Here is a 17,323-nt window from a genome sequence, read left to right as displayed (position 1 = left end):
AGATGTAATGCGTAGAATATTATAGGTTGCCCATAACGATTTTGTATTAATGGGCTCATGTAACTCAATAGTTTGGAAATGCATATATAAATGTTGGCTCGTGTGTAATTCGTAGGCCCTGGGTGTTCTTACTCTTATGTCGGACGATTTCTGTAGGCCTTAAATGTAATTTCCCTGATGGCTCTAGCAGAAGGGGTAGATTGAAATTGATATGCATGCTAGATTTGTTCTTTCTCATGTTTCTGTTGCAGGTAGGGAAAGTTGTCTTTGTTAGTTAGAATAACGCCTTTTCTTTTAGGAGTTAGGCTTGGGGAGGAGAGGATACATTCATGCAAAGAATGCTGATAATTGGGAGACTGTGTTCTTTCATGCTGGAGGAGGCCTGGGGAATAAAGTTCTCAGAGCAAGTAGCTGGGAGTGCCCCAAGGGTTGAGTCAGGAGAATAGGTGAGGAGATCGATGAAGAGGGAAGAAGCATCTTAGAACGAGCTCTGTGGCTTGGGATAATTGATCCATACAGCATGAGTGTGTTTCTTAGGAAGTCTTCACGGGCTGACACCATTTCCTGATCTTGCCTGGGACATGCTAGGTAGGGATGATATGATAGTGGTAGTGTAGGGATAGACCATTGTTTTTCTCCTATGAACCGCAGATGAAGACGGGCCTTGATGTAGGGGCAATCATTGCCTGCGTTCTGGTTCTGGAAATTGTCATCCTTTTCCTGCTTCAAAGAGTTAATCTTGCTCATAGGTTCAGATTTGTATTAGTTCCTTTGTGCTTCTACAACCTCGTCCTGAGGTGTTTGTATGTGCAGTTGTTTTTGGCTTTGTAATAAACCCACTAATTTGAACTTTGGAATCAGTGGTACTTCACAGTCATGTTTCTATCTAAAAGTTGACTAGATTGTATAAATGAGTTGTTTCTCCCGCTACACTTCTCAGCAGGAAACAAAGGTCTATCGGACGAGGGTTCCGGAGTAAGTTGGCAGTGTGGAATCCAGCCTTATCACTCCACTCGAAGATACTTAATGACACTCCATACTACTCTACTTTATGCCACTCCACAATACTCTACTTACTCTATGCCACTCCACTCTACTCCACTCTAGGCCACTCCTCTCTACCCCACTTGAGGCCATTCCTCTCTATGACACCCCACAACACTATTCTATACCACTCCACTCTACTCAACTCTACTCTACTCTAGGTGACTCCACTCTATGCCACTGCACTCTTCGATACGCCATTCTACGATACTTTACTTAAACTCTATGTCACTCCAAACCACCTATCAACTCTAAGCCACTTCACTCTACCCAACTCTGTCTACTCCACACCACTCCATGTCACTCTTCTCCGCTCTACACCACTCATCTTTATGGCACTCCACTCCACGACATTCTATGCCACTCCACTCACTACTCCACAATACTCTACACCACTCCACTCTTCGACACCTACTCCACTATGACACAATACAACACTCCACTCTACACCACTCCACCCTATGCCACTGTACTCTAGTACATTCCAGATTATGACACTCTGCTCCACACTCTATGCCACTCCACAATATGACACACTCTAATCTATGCCACTCCACTGTACTCTATTCCAGTTTATGACACTCTAGTCCACTCCACTCTACTCCTCTCTACTGAACGGCACTCCACTCCACTCTACTCTACTCCACTCCAGTTTAGGCCAACCCACTGTAGGAAACTCCACTCCATTCCATGCCACTCTTCTCTATGCAAATAAATGTAGCCATGCTAAACAACAGCCACACTAGTGTACAACATGGCTAAAATACATTGACAAAGTCAATAGCTCTAGCATAGGCAAGCCCTAATGGCTCTGCCAATACTTGTTCTTTTATATAATCCCCAGTCCCTGAAGGGCTCCACTGTTGCTTCCACCTCACTCTGTGCACACTGCTACTTGTCAGCTGGGTTAACTTGCTTATCAGACCCCCCTGTTGCTCCCAGACCTTTTTTATAAATTCCATTTTATTTACTTTTAGTTTGATGCCTGCAATCTTGGATCATGAATTAAAAGAAAAAAAAGGCCACTGTAGTATCATTATGCATGCTTGCATGAATGGTGATGTATGCATGCATACACTTCATCACATTGGGGCAGCTGTATCATCATGGCTTATATGTTCACACAAGTGCTTATACATCATCACCAGGGGCTTATTTTTGCTGATGATGTCCAGAATTGTCAGCAACCCTTTTTTTAAGGTCTGTCTTAGTGACATCTTGAATATAGTATATATATAATATTATATATATCCAAACCTAGTTCGCCCAAAGGAAAACAGGGGCCCATAAGCAAGGTGAAGGATTCAGCTTTTTATTCTTTGAAGGAGCGCAGCTTGCGAAATGGATGCAAAAAACAGCAAACAGTGAAAGTCAGCCTGACGCGTTTCATATTGCTACTTCATCAGAGGCAATGACTGAGGCTTGAAGGCAAACACTTTTCTAGGCCAAATTGCATCAATGGTACCCGTACTAGTGGGCGTGGCCGATCGCAGGGCTTCGTGGTACCTGTAGTGCAGAGTCCTGTCCTTCTCCGGTGAGTGGCCTGCCTTGAAGCACATTGTTCAATGAAAATAAAACCACAATGGGGTATGCAGTATTCCATCACAACACCGCAGCTGTCTGTAATGCCCCAACAAACGCTCCTCGCTCCCAAGTCGGTGGCGTTGTTTGGCGTCTCCGTGGGGGGCTTGGACAGCCCCAGGGCTAACCTCCGCGGCTTAGGCACGCCGCTACAAAATCCAAACCTAGTTCACCCAAAGGAAAAGAGGGGCCCATAAGCAAGGTGAAGGATTCAGCTTTTTATTCTTTGAAGGAGCGCAGCTTGCGAAATGGATGCAAAAAACAGCAAACAGTGAAAGTCAGCCTGACGCGTTTCGTATTGCTACTTCATCAGAGGCAATGACTGAGGCTTGAAGGCAAACACTTTTCTAGGCCAAATTGCATCAATGGTACCTGCCCTAGTGGGCGTGGCCGATCGCAGGGCTTCGTGGTACCTGTAGTGCAGAGTCCTGTCCTTCTCCGGTGAGTGGCCTGCCTTGAAGCAGGTGGCCGCACCCATGGAGGAGTTTGACACCCAGGTTGCCCTGTGGCTGCGCTACATTGACGATATTTTCGTCATTTGGAGTGGATCTGAAGAATCGGCTAGGAAGTTTGTGAAAAAACTCAACAACAATGACCTTAATTTGGTTTTTACTGCAGATATCAGCAAGACCGAAATTGAGTTCCTTGATATCTCCATTACCATTAATGGCAACAGCATTGAAACCAAACTACATCGTAAGGCAACTGCAGGGAACAGTATCCTAAGGGCTAATAGTGCACATCCCCGCAATCTAGTACAGAGCATCCCCTATGGGGAATTACTAAGGGCCAAAAGAAACTGCAGTACAGCAGAGACTTTTGAATCAGGGAAAATTACCATGTGTAGTAGATTTAAGGAACATGGTTACAGTACTAAAATCATTTCGGCAGCTTGTAAGAGGGTTGAGGAAACTGTAAGAAATGATCTGCTATATCCAGTAAGGGACAACACTATTACTGAGACTGTGAGATTCATTACCACCTATTCGGGACAGGCCAACAAAATACAAGATATTTTCAAAAAACACTGGCATGTCCTACTCACTGATGAACATCTCAAATCTGATCTGGGGAGCAATCCCCAGATCACTTTTAGGAAAAGCAGATCATTGAAGGATGAATTGAGCCACAACCATGTCACACAAGAAAGACAAGGACATCCTGGTACTCGAACAGGATATAAATGCTGTAACAAATGTAAAGCATGCAGAGGTAGCTTTAACTGTGACAAATTACTGGTTTCATGTACAGGAAAGGAATTTGTGATAAAGAAACATCTAACCTGTAGTACACCATATTGTGTATATATTCTGATTTGCCCATGCAATATGTGGTATGTGGGAAGTACCAAACATCAAGCCAAAAAAAGAGTTCTGGAGCACCTCCGAGCTATTAGGAACAACAATAGATCGTATCCTATAGCTCAGCATTTTCAGTCATACCATTACCAAGATGAGACCAAAGTACGGTTGGTGGTGATTGATAATGTCAATCTCGGGATGAGGGGTGGAAACCAAGAACTGTCTCTACGAAAACTTGAATCGACCTACATCACTGATTTTGAAAGTATTGTGCCGAATGGATTGAATGTAACTGAAGAATTAGCAGTACATTTGCATTGAATATGAATTTGATGTCTTTAGTTAATCACATCTGCTGTTTTAGTAATTTAAAATTTTCTATTTTCTAGGTGTTTCTAGCTGTTTAGGACTATGTGGCCATATGAATGTTCATTGTGTATGAAGTTTTTATCTGAGAAATCAACATGCAAGACACTTGTTGGGTATCGAGTACAGCAATTTTTCTCGCCCACAGGGGCCAGAGGACAATTGTAAGATCGCCTTTGATCCCCGCGATGAAGTGATATGTTGATAGTGATTAGCCCACTGGGGCAACACCTTCTGGTTTATCTGATTTATTTCAACATTAAATCACTGTTTATATTTTTTTATTTGTCGATTTCCCAGAATGATGTATACCTTGTAAATATCGATGTACTGATATATGGAATCCTTAATCGCATTTTGGGATTACCTTTTTGAACTGACCACTTGGTCTATAGAACACTTTTGGACATTACAAAATGGCCGACATGATTACTGTCATTTACGAGTTATCTTTATAATAGTCCTATGTCTATGTCTATATGTATGGATTTAAATTGCACTGGTGTGTGGAGACTTACAAGCGTGATCAAGGCTTAATCGCCGAAACGCGTTGTTTTTGCCAATAAATCGATATTTTCACTTGCACAAGGAAGGTGTCCGAGTAGTCTGTCTTGGAAATAAGGAGACTGTGGAAAGCATAGTTGGGACTTCCGGTGTCCCGGCTCGGACCGCCCGCTGACAGCAAACCCGACGGTACCGGAGATCGGTGAGAGAAAAAAAATATATATATAACCCCTCTGAGTGTGGCACTCCTACAGGGGGCAACCCGTTTTGGAGAGAATATATATATATATATATTTATATAATTTTCACTGAAAAAACCATAGGTTTCAGGCCTTATATAGTTAGGAATTAGCATTTAAAAAAACTTTAAAATTCACTCAAAAAACTATAAGTTTTAGGGGTGTTATAGTTAGCTGGACATTTCACTCATACAAAACCATTGAAATTGCTCTATATAGTTAGTTGTACTAACTATATTTCGCGCACCCGCAATCCACTGCTGATGATGTCACATATTACATCATTCATGAAATGGTCTGTGACATCACTGATGACATCTCAAATGACATCACTGATGACATCACTGATGACATCATCCAGTGAATGTGGTTTGCTTCGTTATTTAAATATGCATTATATATATAGCAATTTGCATTGAAGAATGAGTGGATATATAAAAATAAATATTTGGATGGAGGATCTAGTAGCAGTGTAATTGACTGTTTACTTGACCAATTTATAGTGTCTCACTAAATATAGTGGATAGTGACTAAACTGTTTGAATATCTGTATCACTTTGTCAGTTGTTGTGTAAACTGGTTCTCCAGTTGGTTACTAGCTATGTGAAAGTCTGTATTAGTTATTGATTAATTAACTGAGTATTTGTATGGGAGAGTGAATGTGTGTGTGGTTCGGTGGGGGGTGTGTGACTGCCCAAAGATGTGTGAATAGTTGGTTCACTAGATATATGAAGTTAAAACTACATGTTCTAACAGTTGTTTGGGTGAGTGAATATCTTTATGGGTGTGGTGATGAGCAAATATATTTCTCAATGGTACATGTCCAACAAACTAGAAAAATAAAAGGCAGTGTATGTGTCAGTTGTTGTACACATAAGACTAAATTATTGTGTGAGTGACTGCATAGATAACTTTATACTTGTAATAATGATTTTATAATTCACTAAGTATGACTTACTATCTCAATGAATAGATGAAGTTGTGTTTGTATAAGTGTGTAGCTAAGTAAATATGTAAGAATGATCCATTGCTTGCATACGTGAGTAGGATGACTTCATATGTGAATAGGATGTGTGCTGGTGTGTAATGTCGATTTAGGTGTATAAGTATTTTTGATAGTGTTCTATTGTTCATTGACAGCATGTATGAGTGAATCTACAGGTAAGTGATTAGATGTGTGTATACATCTAAAATCACTGAGTGGGTTTTTAGATACTTGTATTGCTGTAACAATGGATTCAAATATGATACTCTTTATTTTACAAAGAGTGATGAAAGATTTTACTAGTGTATGAAAAGGTGTATGTGATTGTCACGTGGATGATGTCATCAGTGATGTCATCAGTGATGTCATTTGAGATGTCATCAGTGATGTCACTGACCATGTCATGAATGATGTAATATGTGACATCATCAGCAGTGGATTGCGGGTGCGCGAAATATAGTTAGTACAACTAACTATATAGGAGCAATTTCAATGGTTTTGTATGAGTGAAATGTCCAGCTAACTATAACACCCCTAAAACTTATACTTCTTTGAGTGAATTTTAAAGGTTTTTTAAATGCTAATTCCTAACTATATAAGGCCTGAAACCTATGTTTTTTTCAGTGAATTCCAAAGGTTTTTAAAATGCTAATTCCTAACTATATAAAGCCTGAAACCCATGGTTTTTTCAGTGAATTTGCAAGGTTTTTTAACTGCTAATTCCTAACTATATACGGCCTGAAACCTATGTTTTTTTCAGTGAATTTCAAAGGTTTTTTTAATGCTAATTCCTAACTATATAAGACCTGAAAGCCCACCAGGAATCTCCAGTATGCGCCAGGGGACTGCATTGCAGAGAGGTGTAATGAAGCCACGCCCCTTTTTACACCTCTCTGCAACGCAGCTCCCGTGCATGTTTGAAGAGGGGGAACTAATTCCCCTTGCATACTGGGGGCCCCTGGGGGCCAACTAGCCCACCTTGAACCTCCAGTATGCGCCAGAGGGCTGCATTGCAGAGGTGTAATGAGGCTATGCCCCTTGTTACACCTCTCTGCAACGCAGCCCCCTGGCGCGTTTGCAGAGGGGGAACTAATTCCCCTTGCATACTGGGGGTCCCTGGGTCATATCTGCCCAACGCCGAAATTCCAAACGATTGAAAATGACTTTTCTTGAGAAACATTTGGATTTGGATTATCATGTCCTATACTTTGGAATTTTTTAAAGACTGACTTTGAGGATGCTATAAATTACTCAAGTCTGCCCGAATTGTGTGGGTAAAATTGATACCTAGTCACTTTGAATAAGAATGTACTTACGTCTCGTCTAACATTTGGAAGAAATATCTAGTTATATGACAAGAGGATACCGACATAACTTGAAGGAAATAAGAACGCCCTGAAGAAGTTCTGTTGTACAGAACGAAACGCGTCAGCTGGCTGTGGTACATAAACTTAAGGAAAATAAAAGCATTTGAATATACACCAAGATTCAGCTCTTCAATAAGGACTCTGAGTGATATGATTTGATTGGACTTATTGTGCAAGTGGTGCTGTGCCAAACTTTGGAATATTCTCCACTACTCTCTACTACTTACTCTCTACTACTCCACTACTCTCTACTACTCATTCTCTACTACTCTACTACTCTCTACTACTCTCTCTCTACTACTCACTCCCTACTACTCACTATCTACTACTCTCTACTACTCACTCTCTACTACTCTCTACTCTCTACTACTCACTCTCTACTATTCTCTCTCTACTACTCACTCTTTACTACTCACTATTTACTACTCTCTACTACTCACTCTCTACTTCTCACTCTCTACTACTCTCTACTACTCACTCTCTACTACTCTCTACTACTCACTCTCTACTACTCTCTACTACTCATTCTCTACTACTCACTCTCTACTACTCTCTACTACTCACTCTCTACTACTCTCTACTACTCACTCTACTACTCACTCTCTACTACTCTCTACTATTCTCTCTCTCTACTACTCACTCTCTACTACTCTCTACTACTCACTCTTTACTACTCTCTACTACTCACTCTCTACTGCTCTCTACTACTCACTCTCTACTACTCACTCTCTACTACTCTCTACTACTCACTCTACTATTAACTCTACTACTCTCTACTACTCACTCTCTGCTACTCTCTCTACTGCTCTCTACTACTCTCTACTACTCACTCTCTACTCTATTACTCACTCTCTTCTCTCTACCTCTCTACCTCTCTCTACTTCCCTCTCTACTAGTCTCTACCTCTCTACTAGTCTCTACCTCTCTACCTCTACCTCTCTACCTCTACACCTCTACCTCTCTACCTCTCTCTACACGCACACATATACACATATATATATATGCATATATATGCATATGCATTTATGTATGTGTATATATATATATATATATACATACATATATAAACATATATAATCTGCATATCTATATAAATACAAAGATAAATGCATGCATACATATACATATATGCATACATATGCATGTTATTTACATGAAAGTTTTAAAAACACTAATAAAAGCAAAGCTAAAAAGCCACCTTATTACAAACAGAATGGCTTTAACTTAAACGAGGGCGAGATCTATTGCATTGTCAATGCTTGTTTACTTTGGTTCCATCAAGAAGGCATTCAGATGTGTCACACATTTGCCATAAATTCTGAATGTTAGCACTCTAGTTGCTCATTAGATCACTGTAGTAAACCTACTGCTCACCAGGGAAGTCTGCTGCTAATCATACTTTCTATGGCAAAATGAACCCCCTCATGTTGTTCCTTTTTAAATTAAATGTTTTCAGACTTACCACTTCATTCCAATCAAGATGGCTTCTGGTGTGCCATACTTTTGTCATAAGTAAGACTGTTAGCGCTCTAGTTGTTCTTTAGAACACTCTGGGACATTCTGTCATTGGGCTATACTTGGGCTACATCTGGGTGATATTTGGGCTACATTTGGGCTCTTTTGTCTCTGGTGGCCATCTTGGGAGACTGCATGTCAGAATTTTTTTATGAAATAGAAGAGGATTTGGGAAGTCACTCAAAATGTGCCCTAATTTTTCTTTCTGCAGCACTAATCATACTTTCTATGGCAAAATATACCCCCTCATTTTGTTCCTTTTTAAATTAAATGTTTTAAGAGTTACCACTTTATTCCAATCAAGATGGCTTCAGGTGTGCCATACCTTTGTAATAAGTAGGACTGTTAGCGCTCTAGTTGTTCTTTAGAACACTCTAGGAGGCTGCAGTAGAACACAAAGGAATCAACTGAGTCGCTGTCCTTGTTGGATGTACATGTTTTACTGAGAATGTCAGACTTCATGCTCACATGACTGAGAAAGATAATGTGAATGTACAGAAAATATGCTTTCAGTTTAGCTTATAGATCCCCTTCCAAACCACTGTGGGAAAAGCATGAGATAATAGTTTTCCTTCAAACATCATTCATGATATCCCAGCAGAAGGCTTTTTCACATGGTAAAATCATCTTAGAACACACCACAATTCCTAAAATGAGTATGGTACCATCAACAAATGATTTATAATGTAACTAAAGTCCTAAAACCCTCTATTAACTACGATGCTTTTTAATGAGGTGCTATCACGTATATTGGTCCCAAGATGGCTGCCAACACTTCTTGGATGAAGTGCTGACAGCCAATCAGATCTCACGATGAGATGTGTGGTTAGGCTCCGCCCGGATATATATGTGTTTTGAAGTTAATTTTCATAAAAACCACTGGAGCAATTTTCACCAAATATAGCAAAGGCACTTCTGCGTACCAGTCCCTACAATTTTGCCAAGTTTGGTGTAATTCCGTTCAGCGGTTCGGGCTGTATTCTTGTCAGAGCGTCCTATCGAAATTAACATGGGGAAAACACGTTTTGGGACCCCCCTTTTTTCTCAGCCCCCACTTCACGAATCCCCCCGAAACTTTCAGGGAAGGAGCGCAGCGGAGATGGCCAACATTTTAGAAAATTACACGCAAATTCCTCAACCGGCGCCAAAGTTATTCCCAATAGAATGTTGCGGATTTCCTATGGTAGCTAGGTCCTAAATATATATACCTACTGGCTATCGCCAGTAGGTAATATATATATATATATATATATATATATATATATATATATATATATATATATATATATATATATATATATATATATATATATATATATATATATATATATATATATATATCCTATATTCGGGTGATTTAACGCCAAATGTATGGCTGCCCACCGAAAATTAAAACCCCTCCTGACAACCTTTCCTTGACCAGTAGCACAAATCAAACTTTTCAGATGGCAATACAAGAAAAGCTTATTAATAGATAACAGACTTTTTTTTAAATATAGTAAATAGGCCTTACTTCTCAGATTCTTGTGCCCCCAAAATAGAGATAGCGATCCCTTCAGAGAATTGGGAGGCACATTTTAGGGCTATTTTCATAACAGATGACATTTCCTAGGCTATTGTCTCCTTAAATACTGATATAGTACAGCATAGACCTGAAATTTAGCCTGCTTATTTAAATGTTTGTGTTAAGGAAGTGGAGGTAGCAATCAAAAAATGCACACCGGGGAAAGCTTCAGGTCTAGATGGCGCATAAGCAGATGTTTTTAAATCAAATACATAAATGTGGGCCCCACTTTTAACAAATGCTTTCAGTTATGTCACTAGGGGTTATATCACTGAATCATTAAAATCTGCCTTCATTTTGACCAATTTATGAAACAAGAGACAGGACTTTACCAACATGTAACAGTCCCACCTCCCTAATTGACTCAAGCATGAAGATTCGTGGTGGAGTCCTACTAGAGCGCCTGGAAAAATGGGCAATGGGTAAAAAATACTATCAAACTTGCAATTTAGTTTTAGGGAAGGGGAAGCACAATTGACCAATGCCCAAACTTGTATTTAATAGCAAGAAACTATATTTTAGCCAAAAAAGGATCACTCCATGTGGCCATTATCCACGTATCTACTGCTTTCGATCCAGTAAATCGCGCAAAACTCTGGATCTTGATGGAGGAGATGGGAGTGGAAACTGATCTCCTAGTGTTACTTAGGTTTTTACATCAGGACTCGACTGTGAGAGTGCGCAATGGATCCCAGGGCGAACTGACTCCTCTGATAAATTCTACGCAAGGAGTTAGGCATGGATGCATTCTTTTTTTTTGTTGTAACTTTTTTGTTATATAAAACAAAAGGAAACAACACATCAAACATACAATCAAGGCAATACAGCAATAATACAGCCATTAGGTCTGCGCTCAAGGAGGACGGGAGATACATGACAACAGGAGAAAGAACTTTCGAATACAGAAGAGGGGAGGGTGCCAAAGGCAGAATTGCATATGAACAGCACAATACATCACAGCTAGAAGGAACGTGGTCAGGGCGACTGGGAAGGACTAGGAATCGCAGTGAGTGGGGGCGTACAGATATCTCCACGGTATGAGTTCCACTGGTCCCAAATCTTCCCCCATTTTTTGGGTCTGCCTCTTGCCATATGCACTGTTTTCTCCCTGAACATGCACCAGTCCAAACTCTCTTTCCAAGCAGTCACTGTAGGCGGCCTCGGGGACCCCCACAACTGTGCAATATCCCTCTTCGCAACCATATTGGCAAGAGTCACCCACCGAAGCTGCGACACGTCATAATCATTCGGACCCCACACATTCAATAAACATTGCCGGGCTTCCGGCATCATCACAACACCCGTTACTTCATCCATCACCTCATGTATACGTTTCCAAAATCGCACCACCTCAGGGCATTCCCATATGATATGGAGATAGGTCCCAAGGAGACCACACCCACGCCTACACATGCCATCTGTGCAATAGCCCATATGGATCAGACGGGGACCGGTGACATAGATTCTGTGGAGGATCTTGAGTTGGACCAGACGGAGGCGGGCTAGAATCGCCACCTCCCTGGGAGAGGAGATGGCGGATTGTCAGTCCTCATCATCAAGTTCCATACCATCGGCAATCCAAGCTCGATCGGTCATTAATCATTTTCTTATAGAACAATGAAATAGTACTGTCTGGTATACGATCTTCGAGGGGGGAGGATTCCGGAATGCCACTACCCACTGGCAACACAGAGTTCAGAGCATGGCGTACCTGGACATAACGAAATTGTTCCCTGTCACTCAGCTTGTACTCTATTTGCAGATCCGAGAAGGTCTTCACCTCTCCTTTAACCCAGAGATCACGCACCTTACTAATACCGATAGTGTCCCATTGATCAAATCCCTTCGTCTGCCACAGGCCACCCAACTTCGCAGAGGCATAGAGCGGAGTCGCACCAGTTATTTTATCACTCCAGCCCATAGCCGCCGTTGCGCTATGCCATACCCGCACGGCTATAGCGGTAGGTCCCGAGAGTTGTGAACGCGAGGGTCCCGAATAAAGCGCCCTGTAGTAATCACCACCCGGGAGCAGCCACTTATCCATTTCAAATGCTGGGTTCAACGCCGGGCCATACATCCCGTGGTTGATGGCAGCAAGGTGGGAGGCCCAATAATACCGACGAATATCCGGGAGCGCTATACCGCCATCATACCAGGGAAGTGTCAATTTTGGAAGAGCGATGCGGGAACGTCCGTCCCATATTAATTGTCTCTGCAACGATTCTACTTCCCGAAAATATCTCGACGGGATGACATCGAAACTATTCTGAAGTGCGTATAGGAACCGCGGTAAAGACATCATTTTAAAAAGAGCCGCACGCCCTAGGGGAGATAACGGTAATTTACGCCAACGCGCTACATCGGAGCGCAACCTTTGAAGCGGGGGGAGTAAATTGCGTTCATAGCGAACCGCCGGATCCAACGAGATGAACACACCCAAGTACTTAAAGCCAGACTGCGACAACTGGATGGGGCAGCCCCGTGGAAAACGAGGGACATCACCCGCAAGTACGTAAATGTAGGATTTCGACCAATTAATGATAAGGCCCGAGTTCTTCCCGAAGGAGTTAAGTACATCAAACAATACGTTGAGCGATTTTTGGGGAGAGGTGAGGTACAATAAAATATCATCCGCGTATAAGGAAATGCGATCTTCAAATTCCGGCGTCAAGCGTATACCCTTCAGCGAAGGTTCCCACCGTAGCCAAGCGGCGAGTGGCTCCAACGCCAAAGCAAAGAGGAGCGGGGACAACGGACAACCCTGCCGCGTGCCCCTCCCAAGAGCAAAAGGCACGGAGACACGGCCATTGACCACCACCTGTGCCAGTGGCGTTTCATACAGGAGTTTGACCCAACCAATAAAACCAGCGCCGAATCCAAACTTGGCGAGTACCGCCCAGAGATAAGACCATTCGATTGCATCAAAGGCCATCGTGGCGTCTAAGGACGCCAAGATGGCCGGTTCACGCAGCGTCGGGGCCCTCGCGAGAACACCATGCAAACGTCGCAAATTTAATGCCGTGTTGCGGTGCGGGATAAAACCCGATTGATCCGGATGAATCAGGTCGCCAATAACCGTAATCAGACGATTAGCAAGTAGTTTGGCGAGGATCTTAGGCTCCGCATTTAAGAGCAAAATGGGTCTATAAGACAAGCAAAGATCCCTTGGCTTGCCCTCCTTATGGATCACCACAATGGTAGCAAGACGCTGATCTCTAGGGAGGGAGCCACTGTCTTGCGCAGCCAAAAACATATCACGGAGATAGGGAGCTAGAGTATCAGGGCGTAATTTATACAGTTCAATAGGAAGGCCGTTGGGACCCAGAGCTTTGCCGGACCGAATGGAGCGTAGAGCGAGAGCCACCTCATCCACAGAGGGCGTGGCATCCAAACAGTCCCGATCCGATTCCGACAAACATGGAAGTGCTATATCTCGAAGCAACAACTGCGAATCCTCCTCGGGCCTGTCAGACACCGAGGTATAGATCTTTCGAAAATAATCAGCAAAGCATTCTACAATTTCAACAGGGTGCGTTACACGCACACCACCACATGTCTCCACCACCGGAACCACTCGACTCGCTCTCTCCCTTCTGTCCAGCCAGGCAATCAACTTTCCTGCTTTATCACCCACATCATATAGCCGTCGCTGCTGGTCCCTACTCATCATCTTTGCCGCATCAGTAACCAGAGTTTTATATTCTAATTGTTTAAGGCGGAGGACATGTAATGCCTCTCGCGTGACCTCTCGTTCCAATGCAGTCTCCAGGTCTGTGATTTCAGTCTCGAGCTGAACAATGGCCTCATTCTTACATTTCTTTGCACACCCCACCAAAGACAATGCCTGTCCCCTGATCACAGTCTTAAAAGCTTCCCATAACGAAACAGGCGAGGATACAGAACCAGCATTCTCAGTAAAATACAGATCAAATGATTTAATCAATTCAGTGCGAGTCTTAGGGTTAAGAAGATACCAGGGGTTATTCGGGGCCACCCTCCCTTCGGCGCCGATGTTAAGATTAAAATGAAACCAAATAGGGGAATGATCTGATATACCCCGGGCCAAGTGTTTAATCTCTCCAATCGAAGGGGACAGGGCAGCCGGTATCAGGATATAATCCAATCTAGAAAGACTACCATGAGCTCCCGAATGGAAAGTAAACTGTGTTTGCTCTGGATGCATTAGTCTCCAACAATCTATAAGTCCCAATGTTTCCAGGAAGTCACCCAACCAGGATAGCGCAGCAGGAAGGTCTCGGGCGGATAGCGGTCTATTCTGCCAGAAATTACGGAGTTAAAATCACCACCCAGTATCAAAACACCCTCCGGGAGACCCCGAACCATCCGCCCCAGGTCCGTAAATGTCGTGGATTGTAAGCCCGGAGGGACATACACCAACACCAACGAGATTGGTTTTCCCTCCCACCGCCCAACAAGTGTAACATATCGACCCCTGGCATCAAGGATCACATCGTCACCCTCGAGGGGGAGGGAAACCCGGAGCAAAATACCCACTCCTCTAGAACTAATTGTAAATCCAGAATGGGCAGCAAGACGATAACCCCGTCTATTAAGAGCGTGACAAGTATTTCCTATCAAGTGTGTCTCCTGTAGCAAAACGACATCAGGCGAAAGGCGCCGCAACAGCTGCATAACCCCCCCTCTCTTTATATGATCCCCCAACCCGTTCACATTCCAGCATAATACCCTCAACCCCCTACCCCCATCCAGATCCACAATGAACTCCCATCGCAAAACGAGCATCACACCAATGTCAAAGTGAATGAAAGTGCCTTGCCTTGTAAAAGAAAAAACAAACAATCCCAAAACATGGCCCCCCACCCCCCAAGTTCCCCAACACAACTACCCCCCACCCTGCACCCCTGCACCGACTCGAAAGCCACCCCAATTTGCAGCGTGCCTGTCGCCCTGACAATTACAAACAAAGGACTAATCTACACAAAGAGAACCCCAGAGGAGGAAAGGGGTCCCGCCATCCCCGCTACCTCCCAAGTACGAATGGAATGATCAAGGAAGTCAGTGAGCCTCAGCTGGATACGTTGAACAATGTTCCAGGCACAGGCACCATAATCATCCTTGGTCCATCAGTCCCCCCTCAGCACCACCAGCACGTTCCTGGCCAGCACGGCAAGCCGGCAAAGTGTCCAACCAGTCACTCGCTTCCTCAGGCCTGACAAGGAAGAATGTTCGATTGTCATATTCAACACGCAGTCGGGCCGGGAATAACATAGCGTATTTTAGTTCCATGTCTCTTAGTCGCCGTTTCACCCCTTGAAATCCCATTCGTTGTTTCTGGACCGATTGAGAAAAGTCCGGATAAAAGTTCACAGCAGCGTTCTCGAACTGCGTAGGGCCGCTTGTCCGTGCCGCCTGCAGAATGGCGTCGCGATCTCTGAAGTTGAAAATCCGTGCAATAATCGGACGGGGGGGGGAAACCGGGCTTCGCCTGTCCCCCTGGCACTCTGTGCGCACGTTCGATGGCAAAGAACTTACTCAGGCCCTTGGGTGCAAGATGATGAAGAATGAGGTCCTCCACTCGAAGATCTGTGGCGAGTGAACTAGAATCTTCCGGGACCCCAATAATACGCACGTTGTTGCGCCGTGCACGGCCTTCAAAATCCTCCAAGCGACGAGCAAAAAAGTCATTAGCAGATCTAAGGTTGCGCACTTCTGTTTGCAAGTCGGACACATCCGTGGTTAGGCTGGACGTCTTTAGGTCCAATGACTTCACCTTCTCGTTCGTCTTGGCCAAATCAGTTCGAATGAGGTTGACATCAATAGTCACCGTGTCCAACTTCAGAGCCAGGGCTTCATACTGTTGGCCAATGGAAGACTAAATACCAGCAATGGCGCCCATCACGTCTTGTAGCGTTAATTCCGCCAATGCAGCAGGATCGTCGACAGCCTCCTCCCGGGCCTTAGGTGCACCACCAGGGGATCCTTTAGAAAGTGTGTAGCGGTCCATGACATTCGTCTGGGTTGAACCTCCACGGATAGTGGTCTTGACTTTCTGTTTTTCACCCTCGGGCTTGCCCGTCATGGCAAACCGGGTGCCCCGGAGGGAGGCTTGGGATCTGGTCCAAATGGCTCCTTAAAATTCACACACAAGAATACAGGAGGCGAAGTTGGGCCAATTTGAGTCCACAGCCAAACAGTCGCTAGCTCTAAGCTCGATGAGCTGGCAGCAGAGCTCGTCCGATCAACAGACACACCACAGATAGGAGACAGTGCGCTGGAGAAACTAAACCGAAAGTGAAGTGAGGCTGTGGTCTGATCCCCTCAAGCCGTTGTTGTTGTATTACGACCTGGGCACTGCTACAACTCAAGGTCCAGGCTGTTCCATGGAGAAGGCCACAAATTTCAAGACGGCAAAGCTCGGGGACCCTGCGTCCGATTCCGACCCAAAAACCTGCTAGTACATCAGCTGGGTTGTGTCTTCAATGACCTTCCATCAAATCAGGATATTATCCAGGATAAATGCGGGAGGCAGCGAGGGTCCTCGGGAGCCCTGTGCTCACGCGGCCATCTCGGATGCGCGCGTAGCTCCTCCTCTTCCATGGATGCATTCTTGTTCCCTTCCTATTTCTGCTATATATAAATGGTATTGCTAAACATTTGGTCAAACTATGGAAGACATCCACAATATTGGGGGGGGCACCAAATTGCAATTCCAGTATATATACACAATGCAATGCTAATTGCATGAACGGCAAATGGTCTGCAAATATTATTGGATGTTTTTAAGCTATATGCCTACATTAGATCTTAAAATTAACTATAGTAAATCCTTGTTATGACGTGTGGCCACAAAATTAAAAACCAAAACTCATTTGATG

This window comes from Lissotriton helveticus, chromosome 1_1, assembly GCF_964261635.1.
Source record: "Lissotriton helveticus chromosome 1_1, aLisHel1.1, whole genome shotgun sequence".
NCBI classification, from domain to species: Eukaryota; Metazoa; Chordata; class Amphibia; order Caudata; family Salamandridae; genus Lissotriton; species Lissotriton helveticus.
The sequence above is the reverse complement of the archived record's forward strand: the minus strand, read 5'-3'. Positions refer to the sequence as shown.